The sequence below is a fragment of the Mustela lutreola genome, chromosome 11 (genome assembly GCF_030435805.1).
Source record: "Mustela lutreola isolate mMusLut2 chromosome 11, mMusLut2.pri, whole genome shotgun sequence".
Lineage (NCBI taxonomy): Eukaryota > Metazoa > Chordata > Mammalia > Carnivora > Mustelidae > Mustela > Mustela lutreola.
Window position 1 is genome coordinate 97463864 of NC_081300.1, and position 25479 is coordinate 97489342.

A 25479-nucleotide genomic window follows, 5' to 3' on the forward strand; every position below is an offset into this window, starting at 1 on the left:
GTGGAGGGAGGGGCAGGGGGAGGAGGGGGAAGAAGGAAAGCAGGGGGAGGGGCAGCTTGCCCGGGGCAGAGACACCGCCCCCGCACTCCCCATGCACCCGGGGGAGGGACCAGGGCCTCGCCAAGCAGGGAGAAAGCCAGTGGACCTGTGGCCCCAAGGTGGAGCAAAGGGACTTCAGAGAGGCGTGATTCAGCAAGGCCCAGCCCCACGAACCTTCCCCCCAACCTCCCAGGATGCTTGGTCCCCATCTTCCTCCCCAGGATACCCAGGCCCCACAGCAAGTCCTCACCCTCATCGGCTTGAAGCCCCCCACCCCCGCCCGCAAACTAAACGCCACCCCCGCCGGCGACGGACACCAGCACAGAAACTCCAGAGTTCCCTGAGTTCAAACCCTCCCTCCACCCCCTGCACGCTTGGGGACATCGCCTCACCTCCCTGTCCCTTGATTTCTTCATCTGTAGAACAGGACGACAACAGTCCCCATCTCATGGGGTCGCTCTGAGGATTCAATGCATAACCCCATGAGGTGCTTACTAGAAGGGGGTCTCAGCCACGGGAGCGCCACGCGCGCGTGCCGCGACTGTCACGGCACCGTCCTGGACCCCGGACCCAGGTCCTCTCTGGCCTTTGCTCGTCTGCTCTGCTGCCTCTTCTTTCAGAAATGCCTGCTCCCCCAGCCCCGGCTCTGGCCCCACCAGGCCGCCCTGGGGTGAGGGTCTCAGAAAGGCCTTCAAGCCGCCAACCAGGAGCTGCGCGGCAAAGAGTCCACGCGTCTGGGTCTTCAGACGTCTGGCCCCGCGACTCCCCGCAAGGTCCCGCTCCCAGCTGCCCCTGCCTGTCCCCAGACAGGCCTTGTCTCTGGGCTGAGGAGCCACTTGGGTCCTGCCACGGGGGCTCCTGAGACCCCCCCCGCCCCCTCCCCCATCTGTCTGCCTCCCTCCTTCCTCAGACGTGATGGATCGCCCCAGAGGAGGAAGCTAAGTGCTTGCAGACAAAAAGCCCTTTTATCGTCCTCCGGGTGGGCCACGGCATGACAAGCAGATAACTCAGCCACGGGAGGAAGGTTCCCCATTAGGCCAGTAAGGCAGATTGATGGAGGACCAAGAGGCAGAGGAGAAGGAGGAAGGAAACCCCCGCGCCCCCCCCCACTCCCCACCCCCACCCACCCCACCCCCCACCGCCCACTCCCGGCCCAGGCAAAGCTGCCTTCCTTCAACTTCAGAGGCACCCAAACTCAGCTGGGCTCATCACTGTAGGGGGACGACCACCGGGGGCGCCTACGCCTCCCCACCTCCACGATGAGACCCACCACGTGGGACAAAGGGCCTGAGGAAGCAAGCAGCCTCCAAGCCGGTCTATCCCTCCTGCCTCCTGGGGGAGAGGGGGCGGAGGGCAAAGGAGCAAAAGAAAGACGCCTGCTCCAAGGACACCGCACCTCTATCTCACATGGTCTCCTGCAAACCAGGAGGCCCATTCCAAGCAGCCTCAGAGCCTTCGCATGGGCTGTTCCCTCTGCCTGGGACACCCTTCCTCCAGAGGACCACATGCTCGGTCTTTGCTCAAACGCCACCTTCTCAAGTAGGACCACCCTGACTCCCCTCACTCTCTGCCGTTTGATACTGCAACCCCAGCCCACCCACACACTTCCCAAACCCCCTCTCTCCTCTGCTGGCTCTTCATGCCCAGGCGTCCCACCACAGGACACACTGTGGGTATATGACTTGGTATGATCTGCCTCCCCTACTCAAGGCCCCTTCTCCAGCACCTGGGACAGCGCCTGGCACACAGTAGGTGTTTGGGAATAATCGTTCTGTGAATGTATGTATTCTACAGAGGAATAAAACCTCTTGATAGCAGCCAGGTCTGAGCCAGAACGTGCTGAGCCCTGCTATGGGCCCAGCAATGTCCCCGACGACTTTGTAGGACACCCATTTGACAGACGAGGAAACCGAGGTGGATTCGCACCCAGGTCTGTGGGAGGCCCGCCTGCTGCAGAACCACCGGGGAACCCAAGACATCAGCCTCGGGCTGGTGTCAGGGACAAGGACTGAAACTCCCCCCACTTGCCTCTCAACTCAGTTTACCCCATGCAGAATGAGGCTGCACAGGGGACCCCAGCTGTCCCTCCAAGTCCCCACCTGCACCTGGTATAGATCTGACTGATCTATAGATCTAGAGATCTGATCTCAGCCCTGCCATGGACACGGCAGGTCAGGCTGGGGCCCCCGCCAGCTGCTCAGCTCCCCCAAACCCTCCTCAGGGCCAGGCCCAGCTGACACCCCTTCTTCACTCCCCAAAAGAAAACAGCTCTGTCAGTAAGAGGTAGAGAAAGATGCGGGGAATCGTGAACGAGCACTGACCACCTGCTAAGTACCGCATGTTCAAGGAGCCTCAGCCAGCCGACCCTCTGGGATCCTCTGGGACCCTCAGTGCCACGGAGCTGGGAAGGGAGCTAGCTGCCACTTCTAGGAGCACCCCCCCCCCCCGCCTGACCACTCCTTCCTCTCGGGCAGGGGCTGAGGCTGGGTGTTCATTTCATGACCCAGGACGCCCCCTCCACAACCCCTCTGGGAGGCACCCTCCCCTAGGTCTCCAAATCTTCCCAGCTCTTGGGGAGGGGAACGGAGTGTCCCTGCCATGCCCACCAGGGTCTCCCAGGACCCCCAGCCTTAGTCTTTGCCAGGTCTGGAGCACAGTCTGTCCTTCCTGAGCCAAGCTCCGTGACTCCAGCGATGGGACTGGGCACTGGGAGAAGGGGCCATGAATTCAGCTCCCTCCGCTACAAGTCCTCTAGCTGCTTAAAAAAATTATAAAACACAGGAATCTTAGCAACAATCCACTCATCACCAATCCTGTGGGGGCCAGGAGGCGGGGAGCAGGGAGCTCTAGTTGTATCCCTATTTTATAGATGGGAACATTGAGGCAATTTTATAGATGGGAACACTGAGGCACAGGGGGCCAAAGGGCCTTGCCCTGGGTCCCATAGATAAGTCGCCAAGAAAGACCTGCCCTCAGGCAGCCGGACCCCCGGGTCCTGGCTCAGGTGCACCGCGCCTCTCCTCATTAAAAATCAACATAATAGAAAAGACACTTGCACCAACCAGGCCAATGTCCGAATTCTCAGCTCCAAGCTTTTACCACTCACGACCCGTTCCTGGACTGCCTTCCCTCTCCCCTGACATCCCAAACCCTGCCTGTGCCCGTTATGACCCTGCCCCAGTCCCGCTGGTGTGGAAGAGGCCCCGCCGTCCAATGCACCAGGTGGAGGGGCGGGCAGCGGGCACAGACCTGTCCAATACGGGCCTTGATCTGCTTGCTGCCAAGTGAGCATGTTGGGAAAGAGTCTGCCAGGTTCCCTGGGAGGGTCAAGAAAAAGTTCAAGTCCCAGGTCTGGGCTTCCCCCTGAAACTCGGGACAGGTGACCCACCTGTGCCTCAGTTTCCTTGTTTGTAAAACGAGGATTGCAGCCCATCTGGGGGCATAGCTGTGAGATCCACACAGGGAAAGGACTAGCTGTGACGTCAGCCTGCTCCGTGCCTGGCTCTGTTCTATCTAAGCTCGTTTCATTGTCACTGCCACGCTAGGAGGGGACACGGCTGATGCCCGCAGTTTACAGCTCAGGAAGTGGAGGCAGAGGGAGAAGTAGTGACTTGCCCTGCGTGCCGAGCATGCCTGGGCTGGAAACGTGGGCCCCCTCGTCTCCCACGGGCATGGCGGCCACGGTGGCACCTAGGTGTCCAGCCTGAGGACATCCTCCAACGCCCACCACCCTAACATCCGGCCTTTCCACAGGCCCCTCCCCACCACGCCTGCGGCCACCTTTAGAGCACAGAAGCAAGGTGCCCACGAACCCCACTATCCCACATCCACACCGCCAGGGACCGCCCCTTCTCTAGGGCATCATATCCCATCCCCAGGGGCCCCCAAGTCCCCCAAGCCGTTCCCCGCCCTGGGCACCTCTGGCGTACCCAGATCCCACCCCACAGGTCACACTGGACCCCCAACCCCATCCAGCGGGAGGAATCTGACTTCCCCAGAAATTCTGCCCCCCCGACCCCCAAGGTCCCAGCAATATGAATCTGCTACAGACAGCGACTGGGGACAGCTATGAACCTACCCGGAATGGCCTCCAGCAACACCGAGTCCCCAAAGAGCCCAGGAGTCCTGCGGGAGGAAAATACGAGTCTTGTTAGAAAACACTCAACAGCCCCCATGCATGAGCTAATAAGCACAGCAGGGCCAGGGCTGCGTGTGGTGGGGGTTGCGGGGATGCTCCGCCCGGGTTGTGCCTGGGGCCCTGGACGCCTGGGGCAAAGCATTTCCCCACCACTGCCAGGCAAGATGAACACTCAACCACCAGTGACAGAGAGGGGCACTGGGGTTCACAGAAGCCAAGTCTCCTGCCCCCAGTCCCACCACTAGGAAGTCACAGAGCTGGAATTCCAACCCAGGCCGTGCGGTTACAAGCAACAGGGCCACCGAGGAGCTGGGGGCCCAGATCACAGTGTCGCTGAACCTCCCCCCATGAACTCCCCAGTGGACCCTATGAACACACAGGGGACCCCTGGAGGACAGCACCTGCTGGTCTCATTCAAGAACATCACCATCCAAAGTCAGAAACGGTCAAGTAGAAACTTCTGTTCAGAATCTATAAAGGACACCCACAAAGAAACACGAGAGCCAGTTAACGCAACAGAAAAAACAGACCGAAGTCTTGATAGCACTTGACAAAAGTCAACACACAAATGGCCCACGGGCACATGAAAAAGAGCCGATTTCACTAATGATTGGGAAAGCGCAAGTTACAGCCCCCAGGGGCCATCGCACCCCAACCTGGATGTCTAAGATTAAAGACAGACAGAAACCAAGTGTCTCGTGACCGTGGGACCCAGAAATCCCACCCCTGGGCCGTTCCACAAGAGAAATGAACCCACAGCTCCACGCAAACAAAGACTCTACACGAACCTCGGTTACCGCTTTACTCATAATCACAAAAACCCCCAGAACAATCCAGCCGTCCACCAACAGGCGCACCCCAGAACACTGCTCGTCCCCAGTACCTACCATGTGACAACATGTGGGACGCACACAATCAGCAGGAGGGACCTCGGGCTCTCGTGCTGAGCCCAGCTGCCGGGCTCAGGGGGCTGCAAGTGGGGGCACGCCAACGTCAACCTTCACGGGTAGAGAGGCCCAGAAAGGTGGTCCCCCCAGAACGGAAAGGAGACTCCCACGAAAAGCCAGGACGCTAACACCACGGGCGCCAGACAAGGGATGGGGGGGGTTGCCTATATGGTGTCCACTTTGTAATCATTCATTCATCTATACCCATGTGTTTTGGGGTTACTGTTTTAGCTTTTATACAGAAAAAAAAGGAAAGAAACAGTACAGTGGGCAGAGCACTGGGCAGAGAGTCCAGAAAGCTGGCTCTGGCCCCACTAACAGCTGTGATCTTGGGCAAGCCCCCAGCAAGCCCTGAGCTCAGTCTTCCCATCCAGAAAATGGGCCCGCTCCCCCACGATGTCTCCATGGCAGGCTCGGTCGCAAACATCTCAAGTATCCAGTGGGCCTTTGGGACCTGCTCCTCCACCCACGCCGAGGCAAGCGGAGCCGGGGATGCCCACTCTCATGGCGCTGGGGACGGCTCCAAGCAGGGCTCGGGCTCTGCGGCCAGGGTCCCTGGGTTCAAACAGGGGCTCTGCCCTTCCTAGCTGTGCACCCCGGGATGAGTTGCTTCACCTCCGGAGCCTCCGTATTCCCATCTCGGAAGGGGGAACACTGGAAACTGCACGGGCCTCAGAGCGGATGCCGAGTGCTTGTGGAGCACACCACAGCGATCGGTTATGGCTGTGAGCTAGCATTACCCCTGCTCCATAAAGGGCCCCAGGCAGGGTCAGGCCCAGTGGGCTCCCCTGGCCACACAGCTGGGGGCTTAGTTAGACCCCATCTTCTATGTACCTTCTCCCAATTCCAGCCAGCTCCTCCCACAACCCCCAGACACAGAGCACCCAGCAAGAGGGCGTCAGGGGACAGAGGGCCGGGGTGGGGAGGAACCCGGCGCCGCAGGTGGAAGAGACCGCACCTGTGAACCCAGGGAGACCCGGCCGCCCACAGACAGCAGAAGCAGCTTCACTAGCAGAGCAGCGACCCTCAGGAGGGATCTGCATGCCCAGAAGGTACAAGCTCCCCCTGGGACTTGCATTCCAGCTGAGCAGTGGATGGTGGAAGCCTGGATGGTGGAAGCCTGGACGGTGGAAGCAGGGGACCAAGGGGAGGCTCCAGCACCAGCCAGAAGGGTCCCGGCAGAGGCGGGAGAAGTGGACGGAACGCTCTGCCAGGAGAATCCACGGGGCGGGCAGGGAGGGAGGGAGTCTGGCCGGCCAGCTCGGACAGGGGTCAGGGGATCGCTGGTCAGCTCTGGGTAGGGGAGGGAGAAGAGAAACACAGCCCCGTGCGCCCTGTGCGCACCCGTGTAATCCTCACAACCCCCGGGGACCTCTGTTTTCTAGTCCAGGCAGCTGAGGCTCAGACAGCAGAGTCATTCACCCAAGGTTACGCAGCCAGAAAGTGAAGGTGTTGCGATGTGAACCCGGGTTCAGGCCCTCTGGGTGATGGGAGCCCGAACACGACGCAGGGCAGCTGGGGTGGCGGTTGCTGGAGCTCCCACCACCTCCCCGGACAGAGCTGCACATCCCCGGGACCCCCCTCAGCCCTGGGTCCTCTGCAAGAGGAGGCAGCACCAACCCCCAAGCCCAACAGACCAAGCAGCAGCCGCAGGGGCCCAGCCATGCTGTACCCCCCACCCTCAGCCACCAGCCGACCTCACACACGAGTTCACGCCCGTGCACACCCTCAGCCGCTCGCCCACAGGCTCACGGCCTCATCCGCTCACAAGCTCTCACCCGGTCCGCGCTCACGGGCGCCTCATGCTCGCACACGTCCGTGCACGACTCACTCACTAAGCACGCGGGGGGCCCAGGCGCCCTTCCTCCTCAGCTCACCCTGGGCAGCGCTGGGCGGGCCCGGGGCCACCGATGCTCCATTCCAGCCCCTTCCTGTCCTCCTCTTCTCTCCAGGGCTGACCAGATCTGTCTCCCGGCAAAGCAGACCCGAGGGGGCTCCTTCTCCCACGCCCACCGCCACTCTAGCTCAAGTATGTCGCTGAACCCCAGCGCCGTGGGCAGAGACTCATCCATCCCCCTACCCCAGCCCACAACAAGCCCCTCCAGGCCTCTGCCCTCCCAGAACGAGCCCAACCACCACCTTTTCCTCCTCCGGGAAGCCTGCCCAGATCACCCCAACCACAGAGGTCAGCCCCACGTGCCCATCCACCCCACTCAGAGACGGGAAGTCACCAGCCCGAGGCCCAGAGCCCAGCGAGGACAGAGCTAGGTGGAATTCAAACCCCAAGGAGGCTGATCTGCTTCAACCAGGACCTGTCACCCTCCAGCCAGTCCACAAGCTTGACAAAGCCTCGGCACAGGGACGTGGCCGTGAACACGGGCCAGGAGGACTCTAGGGATGCGGTCACGCCCACCCACACCCAAGCCCCCCACGGGAGCACCAGTGAATGCACGGGGCCACTTCTAAGAGCAGGGACAACAGAAACCAGAGAGAACCCGCAATGAAGGGCATGGGGGTGGGGCTGGGACCGCTTCCCCAGGAGGTGACCCTGGAGACCAGGGCAGAAGGTCTAGGCACTCCAGGAGGAGAGCACAGCAAAAGGCAAAGCCCCAGAGGTGGGAACCAGCTAAACAGGAAAGCAGCCAGAAAGGCCAGGAGGTGGAGAGCCAGAGGGAGAGGACTCCTGGGTTTTATCTCCAGGGCAAGGCCGCAGAACTGGAGAGGCACACTGTGATTTTACACAAAACAGCAGGAATGGTGTGAGGCAGGGCTGGTGAGGACAGGTCTAGGTCAATCCCTGAGGCCTACCTGGAGGGAGCGACCCTCCACCCAGGCCCTGTCTCGGGTCTCCTCCTGCACTAGAGTCTCTCCTAAAGTCAGAACCTACAGGCTCGGCCTCAAGGCCAGGCAAACATCCATGGCTGGGCTCCAGCACCCCCAACCCTGCTGGACCCTCATGGGACCCGCTGGTCCCATGGCGGGACACCAGGCCTTCACCCCCACCTGCTTGCGGAGTGGGGGGGCTACAAGCCCCCACCTACGAACACACAAAACAAATCCTCTCTCCTAAGCCAGCCTCTTCCCGGCCTCCCCCACAGGGGTAACACCATAGTCAGGGCCCCAGGAGGCCCTTGCTCGAGGTGCAGGAAAGAGCAGGTGTGGACAGAGCGTCCATGGTGCCCGCAGACCAGAGACAGCTCGGGTTCCAGCCCCACTCAAGCCACTTGTCTCCCTGTGCATCTGGCTCCCCATCTATAAACCGAGGCCTGGAGACAGAGCCCCCCACCCCCATACGGTCTGGTGCCCCCTGAACAGCGGCCAGCACGGCATAGGGGCAGTTTCAACGTGTCCTTTTGCTCAGGACTTCAGAGCAGTACTCCAAGAGAAACAGGGAAGGGGACACATGACACAGGGAATGGTCCCCTGTCCCAAGGGTCTCCGCTGGAAACGTACAGAGCGAGGGCCAGAACCGGATGTTTCCTAGGACCCCAGCAAATCCCTCCCTCATGTGCTCATTTCACAGTGAGGCAGACTGAGGTCCGTATTGGATAGGTCTGTGCCTGCAGCTTGCCCTGGTAGGGCTGATGGCAAGTGGTCTCTCCAGAGAACTCCTACACATTCCTCAAAGCCCAGCCCCATCACGCCCTCTCCCCTCCTCGCCAACAAGTAAGCGTTTCTGGACAGTCCAGGCATGTTCTGGCCCTCACTACTACCCCATCCAAAGGCTCTGTCTGGCCACCCCCAGGAGACGCTAAGTCCCCCAGGAAAAGACCTGATTCATCCCTCACTGAGGCCACAAGTCTCTACTTAAAGCTAGATGCAGAGTAACCAGCAAGGCGAGTCTCAGCGTAGAAGACTCTGCGTACCAGGAGTCGCCGGTGCACGGCAGGGCCAATACCATGGGGCACAGCTGCCCGCAGGGCTGAGAGAGGGCCAGGCACACAGCGGGGCGGGGCCCTGGACCTGCCTGCTTCTTCCACCAATCCCCTCCCCCAACAGACAAACAGGTGCACCACCATGCACCTCCCACACCCACCAGAATCCCACCCATGCATACAAGCTCAACAGCCCTCTTCCTCCAGGCAGCCCTCACTCCTGCAACATCCAATCTGGCAGCAGCCACAAAGCCAACAAGGAATAGTAATAGCGGTCATGGCCAACACTAGCTCCTCAAAGGCACCCCAGGCCAAGCCTTTACTTACTAAACTCCAACCACCCCTCGAATGGGTTCTTGATTATCCCCACTGTACTGATGAGAAAACGGAGACCCAGGGAGGTTGGGTCAGAAAGCGGAGACCTGGTTTACCTGGTCCCAGACCTGCACTGGGGCTGAGCGTCAGGTATGTCACGGTCAAGGGCAACCTCCCCTGCGTTTGCTCAGACTCTGGACCAGGCAGCGCGGCACTAACTTCATCCTTCCTTCAGCCTCTCTCTGGAGCTGCCCCCCCCCGGCTCCCCAAAGGACAGACTGAGGCTCCAAGAGGGGTTCTCACGGCCACCTGCCATGTCCCTCCATGGTCCCCGCAGAGGGCGGGGCACCCTCACAGTGCTCCACGGTCAGCACAGAGGTACAGACTGGGACCCTACAAGAAGCAGGGGCCACGACCCACTGGCAGCATCCCAGCCCCCAGGCATCATGGCCTCCTGCCCAGGGCAATGCCATAGGCAGGGCTGGGACCAGGTAGGACCCTCAGTGCCGGCCCTCAGAGGGGAGCGCTCCACCTGCAGCCCCCACCTTCCCATTCCAACCCCCCTTAGCATGCACCGGGCGAGTTCTACAAAATCACCCACAGCCCGGGGATCACCATGGAGCCTGCCCCTTTGAGGAAAGGGACATGAGCGATGCCCATACGAGCCTCTGCGTGGCCCCACAACAGCCAGCAGCATAAGCCATGTCGGACAGCTCTACAGAGCCCATCAGTGAGGAGGGCACTGGCCCCCAAGGGGCAAGCATGACCTCAGGCAGTGGTCCCTGCTGGCTGGCTTTGCAGACTTCAGGCACAGTTTGACCCAGGCACCAGGCTGGAAGCGGGCCAGGGCCCTGAGGCCTCTTGGGGTGGGAGGACGCACAGAGGAGGACCTAGGGGAGCCATCCGGGGCCACCTGGCACACCTCTTCACATCAGGTGAACAGGCGCCGGGGGCGGGCCATCCCCACCGCTGTGGTGGCCGGGAGCCCACACAGCCGGAGCGGGAGGCAGGCTCTGCCGCCCTTCCATTTAGAAGCCACTGGGACATTTTATTTTCCTTCTCAAGTGACAGCTGAGGCGTGCCGGCCCAGGCCAGCTCTCCTAGAAGCTGCAGAGAGACAATCACCGCAAGTTCGCCAGGTCTCTGATTCCCCACTGGACTGCGGCAGCCAGCGAGTGCTGGGAGGGGGGCGGAGGAGGCTGGGGCACATGCTGGCCATCCGGGGCCCTCTCCGCCCCACCTCTCCCCCTCCCACTAGGAGGGTGGCGGCCACAGCCAGGCCAGGATGAGTGGGTGGAAGTGGACAGGGCCTTGGGTAGGACAAAGGTGGGGGGTGGCGTACAGCTCCGTCTAAAAGGGATGGAGCCCATCCAATGGTAGGGGACACAGCCCCACTCAAGGGGGGCACATAGTCAGGGAGAGAAGGGAGGGGCAGCCCTGATGCAGCCAGTGCACACCCCCAACCCCCAAGTCCATTGGTCTGGGCTCTCAAGAGAGGCCTGCACCGGCGTCCAGCAAACCACCACACTGGTCACCCTCATGGGAACACCCCCCTCGGCAGGCACCCACGGCCAGGCTCTGGGCCAACTTCACAGTCCGGCCGGGGGGCACGATCCTGACCTCATTTTGAAGATGGAGAAACTGAGGCCCAGAGAGGTTTGGCAGGGCCACGAGATTGCACAGCCTTCAAGGGGCGAAGGGAGATTGGAACCTGGGCATAGGCCCAACCGCCCCATCCTCTACCCTCCAACACCCACAGCTGGGCCCCAAACACACTTCTCTGAACCCTCCTGCCCATCTTCTCGCTTGGGGTGTGGGGCCATCTTCAGTGACAGCAACCGACTGGAGAAATCAGACGCCAGGAAGGAGCCGGACTATCGACCGTTTCTGGAGGGAAGGGGGGCGGGCGGGGGCCCAGGCACACGGCTTCGGCAGCCTGGCTCCCAGCCAAGCCCGGGCCAAGGCAGAGCAGGCGGCACAGACCAGCCTGGGAGGGCCAGGGGCTTCCCTCCAGACCAGTAGAGGCGCCAGCGTGGAAAAGCCATCTGTCCATCCACCTGTCTGTCCACCACCGGCACGGACAGCCCGTAGGGACCTGGAGCTCCCCTCCTGAGGGCTTCTCGGTGCCAGGCACACTGCTTGGAACTCTGTGCCTAGTAACTGGTTATTCTCTCAACCGCCCTATGGCCCTCCCCATTTTGCAGATGGGGACAGCAAGGCAAGAAAGCTCACCCAGGCTTCCCCCAGTGGAGTTCCGCACCCAGGCATCTGCTATAACCACACAGCATTACCTCTGCTGGCTACCCCAGCCCAGAAACCCCCTGTGGGGCAGGAGACAAGAGAGCAGGCTCTCTGCATGGGGTAGAAACTTCCAGAAGCCTCTGGATACCCTTCGGTGGCCGCCTCATTGTAAAGATAACTCAGTCTCTGTCCCCTGGAGAGCACAAAGCAAGCACCCCAAGATGGTAGCAGCAGGGTTCCCCCAGACAGCCGCCGCATCCTTGGCTGGGAGCCTTCCCTGCCCCCGGCCCCAGGCTCCCCCCCCTCCCCCCGCCCTGGAGCGGGGTCTGGGCCATCAGTGGCTGCAGGGAGGAGCTGGGGGCTGCCTGGGAGAGAGCCGAGCTGCCCTGGAGCTGTCGATCGCCAGAAGCAATTAATTGCCCAGGTCAAGAGACGGTGAAAGAGATTTGTCACCCGAGGCCCAGGGGATATTCCGGAGAATCCAGCAACGCAGGGCAGGCGGAATGGCCCCAAGAGCGATCAGGGTCCTTGCACACTTGCCCCCTCTATCATCCGTCCCTCCCTCCCACACCCTGTTCCGGCCCCCCTGTGCACGCACGCTCCCACTGGCCTGTGTGCTGGACACCGGCCCCGGCTCCAGCCTCTGGGACCGGCGCACCGGGCGGGACCAGACAATCCTTGAGGCAGTGTTCACTGCACAGACGGGACAGTAGGCCAGCAAGGGAGCCGGGACCCAGAGTCTCTGAAGCCCAGGGCCTGGCCTGACACCCAGACTCACTCCAGGTTCTAGCTGGACGACTCCACACTGGAGGCCGAACTTCTCTAAGGCTGTTTCCTCAGCTACACAACAAATACAAAATAACCAGAAGGGCGAAAGTCAGGCAGGCTGGGGCTCAGACTCCAGCCGTGCCATTCTGAAAAGCCTGAGCAACTCACCCCATTCCGCAAGCCTCAGGCTCCCCGTCTGTAAGCAGGGGTGAGGCCAGGACAGCACCGTTCAGAGCTCAGGTCAGGGGCTCGGATGCAGGCTGCCACTGGGACTCCCCAGGGACCGAAGCTCAGCCCCCAGTCCTACTCCGATGTCAGGCAGGCCCCCCTCCCCCCCCCCCCCCGCCAAGCCGTTCAGACACCGAGCCTCAGCCCCAGAGCCCGGCCAGGATGAGAGGCACAGAGCACAGGCTTGTGTCCCAGACCCTAGGGCAAGGCCCAGCTTCAGCGGACAGCATTCATTCACCCTCTGGGCTGGGCAGCCGGTTGTCCTGGGGAACAGAAAGGCCCTGACACACACACCCTCCATGTGTGCCACCGAGAGGATGGGGGAGGGGCATACAGGGTGCAGGCCTCCCCCGAGAGCCTCCACTGGCTTTGAACCCTTTGTTTCTGTACCAAATCCCTCCACACACACACTCAGACCTGTGCTGCCCCTCACACCCACTGATCGATGTGAGACACGCCAATAAACACATCCTTCTATGGCTCCACTACCCAGATAGGAAAACCGAGGCCCAGGGAAACCAGCAAGGGATGGCCTCAAACCTGATTCTTTCTGACGGTTCCCATGAGCAAGAGCTCGGCTCAGCAGGTGTTCAGAAGCCCAGGTCACTGGGGCCAGAGGCAGCACTGAGTCAGAGTGAGAAACTCAGCGGAAACTGAAAACAGCCGGGGGACCCCCCGTGCTCCCCAGAGCGAGCCATGCTGAATCACAGCACCCGACCCTGTGTTGGAAAGTTCCTGCTTCTGAAGCTGGGGTGGGGGTGGGGACGAAGAACACCACTGCGCTAGGGGTGCCTCTCGGGGCCCAAGAAGGGGGACAGCACTTCACACACACTGACCCCCGGAGCTGCAGGTTTGCACCCACCCGCCCCCCAACCCAGTGCTCCCGAGGGCCCCTCAGGGGTGTTCGTGGCTGGAGGGCGGGTAAGCCAGAGAGCCCCACCCCCTCACGGAGTTCTACCACCTTCCTGGCCACAGACATGGGGGGACGTCAGGACACAACCCCAGGCGGCCTCGCATCCCCCAGTTCCACTGCTTCCTGGCTGTGTGATACGGGCCACGGGGCTGAACATCTCCAAGCCTGCCCCTTGCCTGTGAAACGGAAACTCTCACCCCTGGAGACTCGGTAAGCAAATGTGTTCGGTGCCTAGCATACAGTAAGAGCTCAATAAATACATATCTGTTTCAGTTCCCAGATTGATTGTCTAGTGCGGTGAAATTCACCCAACACAAAACTAACCATTATAAACTGAACAACTCAGGCTGCCTGGGGGTTCAGTCGGTGAAGCATCTGCCATCGGCTCCGATCTTGATCTGGGGAGTCCCAGATGGGTCCCAGTGGGTTGAGTCCCACTGGGCTCCCTGCTCCGTGGGGAGTCTGCTTCTCCCTCTGCCCCTCCCCCACTGTTCTTGATCATGAGAGAGAGAGACCCTCTCTCTCTCAAATAAATAAATAAAATCTTTAAAAATAAAGAAAAGGGAACAACTCAGCAACACCAGTGACATTCAGTGCTGTGTAACCACAATCCCCATCTCATCCCAGAACATCTCCCCGACTTGAAAGGGAAGGAACTCCCACCCCCAGGCAGTCACCTCCCCGCCCCCGCTGTGCCCCCAGCACCCTCCTGCTTCAGCAACCATTCATCTACAAGTCTGCTTCTTTGGCACATTTCTTACCAACACAATCAGACCCCATGTGGCCTCTGGGTCTGTCCCCTCTCACTCTGCACCGTCTTTGCAAGGTTCGTCTGCATTACGGACGTACCAGCGTTTTCATTCCCGTTTCTCACTGACCAGCATTCATTGTCTGAATGAGTCAATAATATGGTTTTAAAATAAGAAAAATGTTATAAATAATACAGAAATGCCAGATGACAAGGGACGTTATCTAGACACGTAGACATTAAAGATTTAAGAATTCATCAAATTATAAAATAAATAACCGTAAGGACAGTAGGGGATATGGAATCTGGTCAGTGGGAGGAGCTGCTAGCCAGCGGGAGGGGACCGTGGGAGCCCCAGAGCTGGCATCTCCTCCCTCGGGCCTCCCTGGTCCAGGCCCTACTGTGCTGTGCAACCCAGGGCCAATTCCTCACCCATGCTGGGCCTCAGCCTCACGTCTGCAAAGAAGGGCACTGGGAGGGATGCTTTCAGAGGGGGGAGCTCTCATGGCAGCAGCCATGTTCACAGTACCTCCCACTGGCTCGCAGCCCTGGGGAGAAGAGAAGCTATGGCAGCCAGGCTGTGGGAACCCTGCAGGTGTGTGGCGATGCGTCACCAAGGCAGGCTGACAGCCGCCCCGTGCTGGGAACAGAAATGACAAGGAACTCCAAGATGCCTCATCGCCCTGCCTGGGGGGCACACTCTGGGCCATGGAGATGAGGGCCCAGCACGGAAAGGGGACCTGGGTTCGCCCTGCCTTGCCCTGCCCTCTCCTGCCTGGAGCACAGCCCAGATGCTGAGTTCCTAAGGCCTGATGCCAGGTTCCTGCACTTTGGGCCAGATCAATCTTCCCTGCGGGGGCTGCTCTGTGCCCTGTAGGATGTGTACGGCATCTCTGGCCCTTGGAGCATGCCCGCCCTCTCCTCCCCACCTTGGGATAACCGGAAGGATCTTCAGACATTGCCAAATGACCTTGGGGCCAACATCACCCCACTGACCCCATTAGCACACCCTCAGAGCCTCTCTCCCTGGGCAGGAAGCAGCAGGCACTGGTCTGGCCGGTTCCAGACCGGCTGGAAGCCACTGAGGGAAAAGGGCCCCCCGTGTCCAGCCCCCCTCCTCCCCTTCCCCCAGGTCGGGCCCATGGACACCTGGCCCAGCCAGGCTCCATCTCACTGCAAAGGAACCCATCCAGCCATCGACACAAACCCACCGATGCCCTACCATGTGCTAGCACCATCCCAGCTTCGGGGACCCTGCCTTCAGTAAGACGGACGTAGCACCTACTGCCTAGGAAGGGACCTCTGATGTGGGAAGGCCACCAAAACCCAGGGCATAAATCCACGGAGGGGCTTCACATCTGAGCCAGGACCACTGGCAGCAGGGACAGAGTGTGCCAGGCCGGGGGCAGCAGGTGCCAAAGCAGGGTTAGAGAAAGGGGTGAAGGCAGCAGGCGCCGCCCAGGGCCCTGGGCCTCTGGGTTTATTCTCCAAGGAGGAGGCACACTCCAAGGAGAACCACACTGCAGTCTCCTCCTTCAGACAGGGTCCCTCTGGCTGCAGCACGGAGGACAGATCCCCGGGACGAGAGTAGATTCAGGGGCCCAGGGGAGGCTACTGCAGACAGCCAAGCCAGGCGGGGGCCTGGTCTGCCGTCCGCGGTCTCGTTACTACTGATAGGAGAGCGGGTCTCAGAGGCAGTTGTTTCGCTCCCCCAGCACAGTACAGTGAGCCAGCATTACCCTGACTGCAGAAAGGGCCTGCGACCAAGTGGTCATCTGACCACTGCCACTGCCACCATATTCCTGTGGTTCGGGCAAAGGAGGTCTTGGAGGCTGTGTCCCCACCTGGAACATGCCAGAAACATACAGGGACAATCACAGCTATCCTTTGACAGCCACTCAGCCAGGGAAGGCCCAGGCCATGAAAGTCACCCTCTCCACGCAATTTTCAAATGACCCTGCCATTTAAAAAAAGAATCTTCCAGAACCAATCCAAACTCTTGCTTTTTTTTTTTTTTTTTAAGTCACTTTCATGTATTTCCAGTCCCGAAACCCTTCTGGGCTCACTTACTCATCCTGAGTGGGAACCAGCGACTCCTGGGGCACGACACTGATTTTTCTTGTTGTTGTTAATTCTGTGTGAAGTCAAGACCGTATGAAGGAGGAATTTCAGTGCCCAAGAATAAAAGGGGGCTTTCCACATATACGCTGCAAATATTGCTGGCGGGAGGGGTGGTTATCAGGAGGCTGTGTGGCCCTGGGAAAGTTAACTGACCTCTCTGAGCCTTAACAGCTTGCCCGTCACACAGGGAAGTGATGATCATTGCTAGCTCACAAGATTGGAAGTATCCCAATGAATTACCGAGGTGTGTGCCCGCCACGACTAGACCAGCATCAGAAGCACGCTGTCTGACCATGCAGCTGAGGGGGCTGGAGGCAGGTGGGGCGAAAGCCCCCAGCACGAGCCCCAGCTGGGCCAAGAATGGAGGATAAAATCCCGAACTCCCTGCCTGAGCCAGGTGGCTCATCGCCTGCCTGGCTTTCATCTCCAGGAGATAAGCCGCCTGTTCTCAAGTTCACGTTCAGGATCAAATGAACCCACTTAATCGCCTTAGGGATCTCCCCTGAGCCAGCTCCTTACAGGCCTGGGGAGGAGGGCAGCTGAGCTCCCTCCCACCGAGACCCCCACCCGCATGGCCAGGCACAGAGGATGCCGTGGGCTCTCCACCAGCACCCCCATCCCCTGCCCAGCTGGCTGCGATGACCCAAGGGCAGATGCTTGCACACTTGGCCTTCAGAGTCTACGCACACATCATCCGCCCACTGTCACAAAGCACCTACTGTGTGCCTTGTGCCTGACGAAAGAACTCACTAAAATCCCCACAGCAGCTCGGAAGGCCAGTGCTACCACAAACACCACTCTCCGGACAAGGGCATTGGAGGCCCAGAAAGGAAATAGCCAGCCGGAGGTGACAGGGCCCCTCGTAGCGTCACTCAGAACACCCTTGGCCCCCATCTCATACAGGGGGAGACTGAGGCAGGAATGGGACTTAAGTCACCACCATATCCCAAGGCTAAGTCGGGGAGAGTGAGCAGGGTGTCCAGCTATGCCTGGACAAACAAGAAGGGAGCCGCCTGCCTGCCTTGTTCCCAGCAGAATCCTAGCACCTAGGACAGCTCCCAGCACACAGTAGGGTACTTAATGGCAGCATCTGAATGAAGAAAATCTACACACTGGGCATAGACTCCAAGGAAAACTGTCCTGGGGCTTCTCTGCCTTCTACACAGTCTTCTCGGAGGTCCTATCCTATACCACAGGGGTCCTGGAGGGGTGACTGTGGGCAGTGTCCTGTAGTCATGTCTGGTTGTCACAGTGGGTGTGGAAGGGGGCATCTACTGGGTGGGCAGAGACAGAAATGCTGCTCAACTCCCTTGAATGCACAGGACAGCCCCCAGGGCAGAATTATCTGGCCCCGACATCAGTAGCACCCAGGTTGAGATATCCTACTGTACTGCATCCCTTCGTGCATCAATTGAGCACCTACTGTGTGCAGGGCTGCACAAAAACCCTACAAGGAGACGGAGTCATGGGGCTCTGGGGGTGCATTCCATGAGCCAGATCCCCACGGCTACTACAGGGCAGAGGGGTGTCCCAGACCCAGCTGGTGCAAAGCCCCACCCAAAGCTGCCAAATCCCTGTGTGTTCCCTGAGGATGCTGACCTCCAGGTCCAGCGGTCATGCAGGGAGAGCTGCAAAATCACTGTATTTCACTGCTCCCTTGCCCCATGGTCACTCAGGGCAGCAGAGATCAGAGCTGGTCCTTTTTGTCAAAACCCACATCCGTCCAAGATGCCAACGCTCACTCTCTGGGGGGTAGGAATGTGGTCGGATTTTTTTTTTTTATGTGCAGGCTTTCTATTTCTTAATTTCCCAACTTACAGAGAACACGTTTGTTCTGCTTCTAAAAACCAAAATTTGGTAAGGCAGCTATCACACCGTGGCACGCCCTACCCAAGGGCTTGGCCGTAGGGAGATCCTACCCCTGCCAGAGCACAGAGGGTCGGCCAGTGCAGCCCCCGGGGAAGCACTTGCTGGTGGAGTATCTGGAAAGGCCACAAGCCGAAGATTCCAGTCCTGGGGACAGAGGAGACGGGACGCACGTGAGCGCCCCGAGGCGCTCGGAGAAGGTCCGTCCAAAGACCGCTGCCGTCAACTCAAGCGGCATCTCTGTGGGAGAACACACCGATCATACATCGCAACAAAATACCACCTCTACAGGAGGTAAAATCCAGGGAGATCCAGATCAAGCGAGCTGCACCAACAGGCTAAAAAAATCCTAATTAAAAAAAGAATACATAATAACAGTAATGACAACAACAGCCCACAGTTTTAAACGCCTTGTGCATTACTACTTCTCATCCACAAAACACATCCAGAATGGAGGCAGCGTTTCGAACCCCGCTCTACATATAGGGAAACCAAGACACAGAAAATGATATGGTAATATGCCTCAGGCTTCACAGCTGGTGGGAGGCCATGGGGGGGGGGGTGGAGAGCAGGGATAGGACCCCACGAGCCATCAAAATCCCTGCGGGTCGTCACTCCACTCCGTGGCCTGCCCAGCACGGACAGGAAATTACTAGCTTGAATTACACAAAAGTTGTCAATATTCAACCACTTTTGACCTACAAAACCGGCAGAGTCCCACGGCTCACCTTAGTAGCGCCCACAGAAAACCACGTCCACGTGCATTCTTTCAGCCCAGGGAGGAGACAGGGCCCCGGGCCATGCAGGGATCCGCACGGAAGCCCGTGAAGCATTAAAAACATGGATTAGAAGAGCACATGTCTAGCTGAGAAGAAGTCTCCAGCGAGGGGACTCGGGTGACTGGAAAGTCACCTGCATTTTTTTTTTTAAGATTTTATTTATTTATTTTAACAGAGAGAAAGAGAGATCACAAGTAGGCAGAGACAGAGACAGGGGAAGCAGGCTCCCTGCTAAGCAGAGAGACGACCGAAGCGGGACTCGATCCCAGGCCTCTGAGATCATGACCTGAGCTGAAGGCAGAGGCTTAACCCACTGAGCCACCCAGGTGCCTCTCAATTTTTTGTTTTACTAAAAAGCGGCCACCTCGGCTGGAGCCCTGAGCCCAGCTTCGTGGACCCAAGCTGGCTGGCGCATTCTCACCCTTTCCCTTTCCCCTGGGGCAGTTTCTCTACCTGCCTCTCCCCCCCCCCCCCCCCGCCGGAACCCCCATCGTCCATACACCAGCAGCAGGTCCCCAGGGCCTGGTCTCTGGAGCCTCTCCTGGCAGGAGAAGCTCTCCCCACCTAAGGATCTAGTTTCATTTAATTGCAGGGTTCAGGTTTCTGGACGCAGGCCCAGAGGCCTTCAGGGCCAGAGGTGTGGGCCATTTTCTTCCTCTTTTCAATAAAGCCGGGAAGGAAGCAGCGTGGGGCATCACCTGTCTGTTCCGAGAATCTGGAACACCTGCCCCCTGGGACACCCCACCCAGAAGAATCATCCGGGGCTCTGGGGACGTACTATTTTTCTGGCCACCACAGGGATCAGATGCCCCCACTGGATTTGAAGGAATCAAGAAAAAAGAAACACACACACACAAACCAACAACCCCACCGCACACCACCCCTTCCCCTCTCCAAAGCTTCCAAAGGGTCATCTCACTGCTTCCAGACATTTTTCTTATTTCATTTTTTTTCCCTAGCATGGCCCTTAACAGTTTGCGACTCACTCTCTTGGCCCCAAATCCCTCACCCACAGCCCCAGGTCAAGGCCGAGACTCTGAGCCGTCACCTGACTCCAAGGTCACTGGCAGTTGGGACGCACCAGCGTCTAAATGACCATGTTGTGAGGCACCTGGATGGTGCTGTCAGTTGAGATGTGACTCTTGATTTCCGCTCAGGCCATGATCCCAGGGTTGTGGGATCGAGCCCCGTGTCAGGCTCTGCACTCAGCACGGAGCCTGCTTGAGATTCTCTCCCTCTCCCTCTGCCCCTTCCCTGCTCACATGCTCCCACTCTCTCTTTCTCAAATAAATAAATGAAATCTTCTTTTTAAATAAAAAAATAAATGACCACGTTGCTCCCGGCTGCTGGTTCTCAGGGTAGATGCAGGCCCTGTCTGAGTTTCCTCCTGCTGCTGTAATAAACGACCACAGACGCGGCAGGTTAAACCAGCGTAAAATATATTCTCGCGTTCTGGAGGTCAGAAGTCCAAAAACCGGGCTACAAGTCAAGGTGTCAGCAGGGCTGTGCTCCTTCCAAGGCTCCGTGGGACAATTTGTTCCTGGCTTCTCCCCACGTCCAGAGGCTGCCTGCCGTTCTTGGCCCCACACCCCTTCTTCATCTTCAAAGACAGCATTAGAGAGTGTCTCAGTCTGGCTCTGACCTCCTGCTTCCTCCTTTTAAGGACTCTCGTGAGGACTTTGAGGCCCCCAGGATTATCCAGGCGAACTTCCCCATCTCAAGGTCGGCTGGCGGGAAGCCTCAATCCCAGCCAGCCACGGCGGGGATTAATACCCCTTTGCTGTGTGACAATACATTCACCGTTGCTGGGGACCAGGACAGGGGCCACTGTGGGAGACACCACTAAGCTCCTGACCACAGGCTCCAAAGGTCTAGGCTTCGAGGAAACTGCTCCTACAGGCGACCCCTGACAAAGCCTGAACTCCGAAAGCAACCGCGGGGTCCACGTGACTCAGTCTCTGCACTCCTGCAGGGCCCGAGTGGGCAAGCCTAGTTCTGTCACCTGCACAGTGGAAACATCCCCCAGCAAGGCCGAGTCTCGCTTTTGATGAAAATGTGAATCAGGCAGAGCCATGTGGCTTATCACTAGAGACCTCCCCCTCTAGGATGACCACCAGTAACTCCTTAATCGATACTCTTCGGCAAGGTTTCTTTCTTTTTTTGGACCAGTCACAGATGGCCCTCCGGGACATCCCGCAGTTCAGCAAGATTGAGACCAGGAAAGCCACTCTGCGGAGACCTCCCCTGATCCACTCGGGCACCCTAGGCCGAGAAGCATGTGGGCATCAACAAGCCTATGACCTCTGTGAAGGCGGAAGGCTTTGCAAGGCACAGCTGACCTGCTCGGAGAAATGTCCGAATGATCAAGCCTTATTAGCCTTCACCGGGCAGCTGGAATCTGCCAGGAAAAGGGGCAGCGTGGTCCACAGGGACCAGGAAGGCAGAGGCCACCAGTGTGCCCAGGATCAGAGCCATTTGGGAAATTCCAGGAGCCAGGGCACCCAAGGACCAGACAGTCCAGAGAGGGACAAGACCAGTGCTACCCCCTAACAGTACAATGACATGAACAATGTGACCCATGAAAACACAGAAGACAACAGGGCGCAGAGTGAAATGGCTCTCTCTTGCTTGAAAGCCTTGTGTGTCTCTTGCCTGCCGGGACATCTGAAGACCATGCCGAGGCCCTGAGAGGCTGTGCCAGCATCACCCAGGACCCAGCAGTCGAGGTGGGTCTCTAACGCCCAGGGCCCAAGCCACGGTCCATCTCCCAGTCCAGGACCCTCCAGGCAGCTCCACCTCATCAGGCTCCCCAACAGCCATCTAGATAGGTCCCATGTCCCCTCTCCGGATTCCCCCATAAGCCCCTCCTGCTAACGTCCCCCACCTCCAGGGTAAAAACCACCCGCCCCCCCTTCTCAACAACAAACCACCAACCCTGCCCTCCACACCTCCCCAGTCACCACCCAGACACCCTGGGGGCACTCTTCACAGCACAGGATGCACAGAGGGCTCAGGGGCACAGAGAGGGCAAGGAGAGCACAAAGGTCACACAGCAAACCTGCAACACAACGCCCAGGGTGCACACATGCTTCCGCTCTGGCGCTCCCACCAGGAGAAGGACGGTGCCAGGAGGCGCTGCGGCAAGGGGGCAGCGGCCGGAGCCCAGGTACCATGAGACGCAGCTTCCTGCCCGCCACAGCGCAGAAGCTGCTATTTATAGCCCAGACAGCGGGGTCAGCTTCCTGCACGGCACAGCCAGCCACAGCCCAGGAGACGGCAAGGGTGACCCCCAAGGGGGACAGGCTGGGCTGGGGCAGAGAGTGGGCAGAGGCACGCAGGGCTGGATACACAGTGCCCCCAGGCCACCCTCCGCCCCATACCCACAATCCAAGGGCAAGGGAGAGCCGAGGAAAGGCCAGACCCTGCCTGTGACAACATCCCCCTACAGAAGGCACTTACGAGCTACGTGCCCGGAGCGTGCATGCGGACACCCACGTGCCTCGGTTTCCCTATCAGGAAGCAGGGAAAGGACCAGTTCTGGCCACTGTGGGACGTAACTGAGCGACCGTAAAGCAGGCGCTCCGAGAGCTTGCCCAGTGTCCCACCCAGCTCAGGACCCTTTCCAAAGCACCCCGTCCCCACCTAACCCTGCCCAGAGACCAGACACAGAGGGTAAGACAGGAGCTGGCGTGTACACCACCTAGAGCAGGTCGTCGGAGGTCACCCCAAACACCCTAATCCGCGCCGCTCCCCCATGAGGCAGGGCATGCAGCTATCCCCATTTTTACAGATGCAGAAACTGAGGCACCAAGTGACAGAACCTGTCCAACAAAGGAAGGTGTCCTCAGGCCCCGGGTTTCTTGGAGTTAACGAGTCTCTCTCCTCGCCCAGCAGACAGAAGACATGAATCCCTCCAGAGGCTGCCTGAGCCTAGTCTGGGCTCCCCAGAGAGCTGCCCTGTGGGGGTCAGGGAGCACAGGCCAGAAAGGAGTCAGCTCAGGCCAGCACCTAGAGGTCACCTGTCTGTGCAACACAGGCTTTAACTCCCCGAGGCACCTGGGGTCATCTGGCTGTGATGTCCCAACCTTCCTCCAAAACCACAGCAAAGGGAACATCCTGCTGAATGAATAAAATAATAAAATAAATGAAATCTTCTTCTTTTTTTTTTTTTAAATAAAAAAATAAATGACCACGTTGCTCCCGGCTGCTGGTTCTCAGGGTAGATGCAGGCCGTGTCTGAGTTTCCTCCTGCTGCTGTAATAAACGACCACAGACTCAGCAGGTTAAACCAACTACCAACAGCACTACCAACGGTTAAGCCACTACCAACAGCACAAGCCAACCCGCATCGAGGCCTGCCCTGTGCCCCCTTGCGCAGGGCCTCGCTCAACCCCTCAGCGCCTTTCCCACACAAGTAATCTGACTGTGCCCATTTTATGGATGGGGAAACCGAGGCTTGTTGCCTTGTTATCCGAAAGCCCGGGCGCTCAGCTCTGCGGGTGTCAGCAGGGTGGTTCCTTCCAGAGACTCCGTGGGGGGGAGGGGAACGTCTTCTCCGTGGATCTCCGTGGATTTGGGGCCCACCCTCCTCCAGCAGGGCCCCATCTCAGGTACAAGTGCAACAACTCTATCTCCACGTAAGGTCCCACTCTGAACTTCAGGGGGAACACGAATTTGAGGGGCACTATTTGACCCGGTACAATGGCCTAGATGGGGCACAGGGAGCAGAGGTGGGGGAAAGTGAAAATGCCTAAAACTATGCAGGAGGGCAGAGGGGAGGGGGGGTGAAAGTGGGGCACCCACTCCCTGCTTACGTTCCCCACCTCCCCAGCCGGTTCAGCGGGTCATGGCAGCTAACCACGAGTCACCACCACACCCAGTGCCCACCAGAAGCCCATCCCGTGCGCCTGGCCCGAGCCCCTAGGACCCCAGAGGGGGGGCCCTGATGCCTGCTGGGCCCCGCTTCTGGCTCGGTGGCCTGCCAGTCAAGCTGGGCCAAGCCCTGGGGCGGCGCGTCCCCGGCCTCCCCACCCCGGGCCCAGCAGCCTTGCCTCGTTAGCCTAACGAGCAGGGCCCTGGTGCCAGGCGGTTGCCATGGCCACGGAGACACCACCGCGGCCCCGGGCGATGCTCCCGGAGGGTCTGCGGCGGGCACTGGAGTTCAGCGTGAGGACAAGCAGGGGCCTCCGGGGCAACCCCTCCCCGTGGGGTCGGGCTGCACCACCCCCGGGTCCTCCGGGCCGGCCTCCAGGCCTCCTGACTGACAGCATCTCCCAGAGAGGCTCCCTAGGCCACAAAGAAAATTCCAGCCCTCCCCCGCACCGCACCGCCCTGCGTGCGTGGCCAGAGCCCCTCCACCAGCCACCAGCCTAGCGCAGAGGGGAGGTCAGAGGTGGGGCGGGGGGGGGGGGGGGGGGCAGACAGGCCTCCAAGGCAGTGAGAAGTGGTGGTAAGCCCTCAGGGCTCTGAGTAAGGTCAAGGCTCAGCACCCCTGGGGCCCCGCCACACTGGATATCGGTGGGGAGATGGGGGAGGGGGCTGCTGCAAGCAGGGAGGCAACCACAGCAGAGGGCAGTGTGGGCGACCCAGGGTCTCTGGCCCGTGCGCCACACGCCACACGCCAGAAGGAAGCCCAGGACAAGCATCTGATGTGAGGAAGGACCGGGGTCCAAATGGGGACAGCATGGGCGGGAGGGCCGAGGGACATCCATGAGCCACGGGCACCCAGTTGCCTGGGCTCCCTGGGTGCTTGAGCCATGGAGAGGAGGGGGAGGACAGTCCCAGGCTGCAGGAGCACCTCGGCCTCGGATGGCCCCCAGCCCCCTCGGCTTTACCACGACCTGTGAGGATGTGTGTCATTCATCACCCCATTTCACTGGTGGGTAAACTGAGGAGCCACACAGAGGCTCCGCTACTCTTCCAGGTCACGTCACACAGCCAGCAGGAGGCAGACCCAGGAATCAGAGCTGGGGGCCAACCCTGGGAGACAAGCGGTAGACAGCCTCAGCCACCAGGCTGGAGGACGGGTTGACCCCCAAGAGCCTCCCAGACTTCTAGCCCCCCAGCCCAGTGCACACGCTCGCACTGGCAGCATGTGCACGGGTACACACACACACATACACACACACACACACAGGCAAGCTGGCCAGTCTCATCGAATCCCACTTCCTACAACCCACCCTATAGAGCAGTCTTTCCCCCACTTCCTTCCCCAGCTCCAAGAAATTCCCCAGGGTTGACCGGAGGGAGCAGAAGCATCTGAAATCATCAGCAGAGCAAGGAGGCCAGAAGAGATGGCCCAGGGTTCCTCACTGTGGACATGCCCACAGGACTGCCATCCCAAAATTCCGAGAGCCCTGGGCCCCAGGGCCCCAGACAGGGAAGAGACAGAAGTGACACTTGACGCCGGGCGGGGGGGGGGGGGGGGGTGAGCATTGACACCTGCTCCACTCCAGGGCTTTCCCCCAGGGCCCTCCACTGGGGACATCTTCCACCTTGCAA

The 25479-nt window shown here is 59.5% G+C and overlaps 1 protein-coding gene across 22 annotated transcripts in view; it reads right to left on the bottom strand.

Annotated features, from left to right (window-relative positions):
• The window catches only part of NCOR2 (nuclear receptor corepressor 2), a 206078-nt gene that overhangs the window by 172699 nt on the left and 7900 nt on the right, over positions 1–25479 (bottom strand). For all 22 annotated transcript variants that reach the window (XM_059139520.1, XM_059139524.1, XM_059139529.1 and 19 more), the window contains exon 2: positions 4118–4164. The gene's annotated coding sequence lies outside the window, so the exon portion shown is untranslated. The remainder of the gene's footprint in view (positions 1–4117; positions 4165–25479) is intronic.